This window comes from Octopus bimaculoides, chromosome 29, assembly GCF_001194135.2.
Source record: "Octopus bimaculoides isolate UCB-OBI-ISO-001 chromosome 29, ASM119413v2, whole genome shotgun sequence".
Lineage (NCBI taxonomy): Eukaryota > Metazoa > Mollusca > Cephalopoda > Octopoda > Octopodidae > Octopus > Octopus bimaculoides.
In genome coordinates, this window is record NC_069009.1 from 335,666 (window position 1) to 341,531 (window position 5,866).

Sequence of the window (5,866 nt, forward strand, 5' to 3'; positions counted from 1 at the left end):
GTTGCAGATTTTTCAATAAACAAGCTTCGAATTTACAAGGAAAACGGAGAAAACGGAGTATCGTGCTGTCATAAAGTAGCTTCATTTGAAAGGCATGACTCCATCGGAAATGCATGAAGATATGGTGAGAACCTTAACAGACAATGCTCCTTCATATGCAACAGTCAAAAGCTGGGTAAATGAATTCAAGTGTGGCAGGGAGAGCGTGGAAGATGATCCAAGACCAGGGAGACCTCCAACTGCAACCACCAAGGATAACCTTGACCTTGCTCTTGGTATGATAATGCAAGATCGCCGAATATCATGTCATCAGATTGCCGAGAGACTGAGCATTTCAACTGAAAGAGCTGACAACATTATGACAAAAGAACTTGGGTTCTCAAAGGTTCCTGCAAGGTGGGTCCCTCGCCTTTTGACTCCTGAACAGAAACGCACCAGGTGCACTTTGTCCACGAGCAATCTGGAACTATTTGAAGCCGATGAAGAGAGTTTTCTTCCTTGTTTTATTATTATGGACGAAAGTTGGGTCCATCACTACCAGCCTGAAACCAAAGAACAACCAAAGCAGTGGAAGCACACATCTTCTCCTACCCCAAAGAAGGCCAGGGTCATTCCTTCAGCTGGCAAGGTCGTGGCGTCCGTTTTTGAGGATTCTCAAGATGTCTTGCTGATTGATTACCTTGAAAAGGGCCACACCATGACAGGGCTGTATTATTCTCAGCACCTGAAACGCCTCCGAGAAGCAATCAAAGAAAAAAGGCCGGGAATGCTCACCAGAAGACTCCTTTTTCACCACGACAATGCTCCAGCTCACACATCAGTGGTTGCCATGGCAACAATTCGTGATTGTGGATACGAACTTGTTCCCCATCCGCCTTATTCACCAGACTTAGCCCCCTCTGACTTTCATCTATTTCCAAAAATGAAAAAGGCCCTGGCCGGTCGCCATTTTGCCAGTGACAATGACGTCATAGACGCAGTTGGAAGTTTCTTGGAGTCCTAAACAAAAGAGTTCTTCTACGCCGGGATAATGGCGCTTCAGCACCGCTGGAGAAAGTGCTCAGCCATCGTGGGGGGAGGGGGTTATGTTGAAAAATAAATCATCAGAAGTCTTGTACCATGTTTTGTTTTTTTGAGGCTCAAGACTTTCCAGACACCCCTTGTATATACGTATATATATAAAACTATATAAAACAGGGAGTCATATGATATGAAATAGTTGTAATACGACAGCAAAGCACAGAAACATACATATTATACTTAGCTTATACCAGAGCTGGGTTAGTTTCTGGTGGAACTAGCATTTAATATTACAATAAAACAAAAAGAAAACTGTACTACAGCATAAACAAGTGTGTGTGTGTGTGTGTGTGTGTGTGCATGTATTTATCTGTATAAATGCATACCTACCTACCTACCTACATACATACATACATACGAGGTATGAGGTGGAAATATTTATTTCACCAGTTGATATCCATAAGACTACAATTGTTTCACAGCCAATATCATGGAAAAATAATGTATTTTAGTGTATAATAAATTATTTTACATATATGCACTAGTGTATAAGCTATAAATTATATAGTACTGTTGTATATTTTACAAACCAATGCAGGTATAGAAGGCTAGCTCTTCAGATCAACAGAATATCATGGTTACATCCATTTTACAACTTCACTAAAAAATTGATGAAACCACGATCTTCTGTCAATTTGATGACCTAGCCTTCTTTATCTGCATTATTTTGCAAAATGTACAATAGAACTGTGGAGGTCTGTAGCTTAGTGGTTAGGGAGTCAGCATCATGATCGTAAGATTGTGGTTTCGATTCCTGGACCAGGCGACGCGTTGTGTTCTTGAGCAAAACACTTCATTTCACGTTGCTCCAGTCCACTCAGCTGGAAAAAATGAGTAACGCTGCGATGGACTGGCGTCCCGTCCAGCTGGGGAACACACATGCCATAGAAACCAGGAAACCGGGCCCATGAGCTTGGCTAGGCTTTAAAAGGGCGCATTTATTATTTATTTATTATTACAATAGAACTATGTAATTTATAATGTACACACTAGTGCAGACATAAAATAATTTATTAAACATCGTCTCTTCGTCATACTCTAACCTTTCTCCTCTGACACAAGTTGCCCCTGCTCCTGCCCCTCTCATAATTCCTTGTCTTGTGAGCTACTTGGTTATCCAGCCAGTACTGGTGCCACATTAAAAGCATCCAGTCCACACTGTAAAGTGATGGGCACTAATCTCGCTTGTGCTAGTGCCATGTAAAATGCACGGATATCATTCCGCAGAGTGGTTGGTGTTAAGAAGGGCATCCAGTCGTAAAAACCCTGCCAAAACAGACACAGTAGCCTAGGGTAGTTTTACTACTTGACTGGCACCTGTCAACCGTCCTAGCCATGAATGTGTAGTAGTCTGTCGTCTATAGCTAAAATAGTTGAATGATCTCCCTTGCAAGAAGTGTTATAGAGTAACCTCCCTCTACTAAGTTTCTCAAAACACCTACGTCATGATACAATCAACAGAACAGCTTGCTCATGAAATTAATGTGCAAGTGGCTGAGTACTCCATGGACATGTGTACCTTAATGTAGTTTGCAGGGAGATTCAGAGTAACACAGCAGGTGACAAGGCTGGCCCTTTGAAATACAGGTACTACTCATTTTTGCCAGGTGAGTGAACTGGAGCAACGTGAAATAAAGTGTCTTGCTCAAGGACTCAATGCATTGCTGGGAATTGAACTCATGACCTTATGTTTGTGAGCCAAATGCCTTAACCACTAAGCCATGCACCTTCACACACATATATATATGTAAAAATATGTGCAGATGTATGTGTGTATGCTTATGTACGTGCATTTATATGTACGTGTGTGTGTGTGTGTACAAATACATATATATATATATATGTATATATGCATATGCAAAGACACTTATAGTGTGCATATGTATGTAAGTGTGTGTGTATATATGTAAAAATATGTGACTGTGTGTATGTTATGTATGTGTATTTATATATGAGTGTGTGTGTGTGTGTGAGTACATGGATATGCGTAGAGACACTTGTAGTGTGGTACTCCGAAAGAACAGCAAAAGTACATGGAAAAACCAAACAACAGTGTTACATTTTTATTTGCATTGGTTTGCTTGATATACAAAAACTCCAAAAAATAATTATAAATAAAAGCAAAAACAACAGATTCCCAGGTATTCCAACACACAGTCCCTCGCATTCGGATGGTTAGTGATAGTAGCATGAGTAATCAACAAAAGAAAAAAAAAAATCCCAAACATTAACTTGAAAAAAAAAAAAATCCCAAATGGGCGTGAAACCATAACAATGAAAAAAACAATGAACATTTAAATGGAAATCCTGAAAGCTTTGGAGAATGTATTTCTATGGAAATATACAGCCCGCAAGTTTTAGTTTAGTTCATTAGGAATGAGTTTAGTAAAAAAAAATAATGAAGTTTTAACAATTACTGGGACATTAAGCTGTGTGTGTATGTGTGTGTGTTGTTTTTGGAACGTAAATTAACCCTTCGTTTGTTTGAGGTCTCCAACCCTCAAGCTGTAGATCATTTGGTACCATGTCATGCAGAAAGAAAAAGAATCAATAATTTTATTCCCGTTTGATTGACTAACAGTCTCCTGGGTGCTTTTGCACCATGTATGTATTATATATGCAAAGTGTGGAGGCGCAATGGCCCAGTGGTTAGGGCAGCGGACTCGCGATCATAGGATCGCGGCTTCGATTCCCAGACCGGGCGTTGTGAGTGTTTATTGAGCGAAAACACCTAAAGCCCCACGAGGCTCCGGCAGGGGATGGTGGCGAACCCTGCTGTACTCTTCCACCACAACTTTCTCTCACTCTTTCTTCCTGTTTCTGTTGTGCCTGTAATTCAAAGGGTCAGCCTTGTCACACACTGTGTCACGCTGAATATCCCCGAGAACTACATTAAGGGTACACGTGTCTGTGGAGTGCTCAGCCACTTGCACGTTAATTTCATGAGCAGGCTGTTCCGTTGATTGGATCAACCGGAACCCTTGACGTCGTAAGCGACGGAGTGCCAACAACAACAATATGCAAAGTAAATGTATTATATATGTAATAATTAAATGATATATTATGCTCTTTGTTGTGTTTTTTATTTGTTATGCACATGATATCCAGGCCCATGGAAAAATCATCTTGCATGAAATTAATCTAAGGTGCAAGAGAAGTCTGGGGACAGCTGCTGTGTATTGCATGTGATAAACAGGACAGATTTCCCAGGCATTCATGCATCGGACCTGATACACAGCCCTAATTCTGTACAACCACCAGAGTAACTTGGGACTTAAGAAAGCTTTATACTATTCAGAATGTACGAAATAAGGGATAACTAGAAATAAAGAATATGAAATAAGGCATGGAAAATGGACGTTTAAATGATGACGATGACGATGATTCGTAGCAACCCTACTTGCTAACCATTAACCACAAAAAAAAACTTTTTGCAGCTTATCGAACTTTGACATGGGAAAAACCTCCATCATTCTACACCAGGGGTTTTCAAACTGTGGTCCGCGGACCACAGAGGGTCCGCAAGGACAAGACAGGGTGTCCATGGACAGCAAATACTTTTTATGGGCAATTTGATTTTATATATGTTTTTTTAATCGAAATCTTTTAATTGACAATAAACCTATTTGTTAAATACTGTTAAATAAATAAATGTAAAAATATGTTATTTTAAGCAAATATTTATGTTTAAATTTCATAAGCGTTTATAAGGGGGGTCCCTAAGGTAAAGCCTGAAATATAAAGGGGTCCGCAAGTCAAAAAGTTTGAAAAGCTCTGATCTAGTGCAGGGGTTTTCAAACTGTGGCCGCGGACCACAGGGGGTCCGCAAGGACAAGACAGGGGGTCCGTGGACAGCAAATACTTTTTATGGGCAATTTGATTTTATATATGTTTTTTTGTTTATAAGGGAGTCCCTAAGGTAAAGCCTGAAATATAAAGGGGTCCACAGGTCAAAAAGTTTGAAAACCCCTGTCTACACGAATAAACTATTATTGTTCCTGAAAGTTGTTTTTTGTATATCTTCTACAGACTGCTCAAAGCTAACCAACTTCCTACATCTTGATAAGTTAATCCCTTGGTAGTTGGTTATTGGGGCTCTGCATCCATGCAGCGTATCTAGGTGGGGAAAAGCCTGGCGGAGCCCATCTCTCTTCAGGCTAAACTCATTTCTACAACTGAGGGGATTGGAGCAACGTGCAAATGAAGTATTTTGCTCAAGAAACACACTGCATCGCCCGATCCAGGAACTGAAACCACAATCTCATGATCGTGAGTCCAACACCCTAACCACTACACCACGCACCTCTGCATCTTAGAATTACATAACATTATGTGATCTTACAATTACATATCAATGTGTGTTTATGATTGTGTCTGTGTCTGTGTGTGTGTGCATGCATGTATGTATGTATGTATACACATACATACATGCATTCAGGTGGGTAGATATTTAACGAAAATGGTTGTTGTTGGTTTGCAGGGGGTGGGAACAAAATACTTGACCAAATTACCAGGGTACTTGATTGTAGGCTGTCTTCATTTTCACTCATATCTTGGGTGAATCACTACAGGAAATCAACAGATACATACATATATAATAAATATATATACTCACACACACACACACATATATATATACATACATATATATATAATATATATCATATAATATATGATTAACGAGTATATATATATATATATATATATATAATATATGTACATAATATATATATGTGTGCATGTGTGTGTACATTTATATATTGTGTATAAATTATATATATATATA

General features: G+C 39.4%; 2 protein-coding genes across 2 annotated transcripts in view; one reads left to right on the forward strand and one right to left on the reverse strand.

Annotated features, from left to right (window-relative positions):
• Positions 1–5,866, forward strand: part of LOC106876535 (zinc finger protein 271) — a 172,309-nt gene that overhangs the window by 47,295 nt on the left and 119,148 nt on the right. The window lies entirely within an intron of this gene.
• LOC106875652 (putative sodium-coupled neutral amino acid transporter 10) overlaps positions 1–5,866 on the reverse strand; it is a 26,717-nt gene that overhangs the window by 11,755 nt on the left and 9,096 nt on the right. The window lies entirely within an intron of this gene.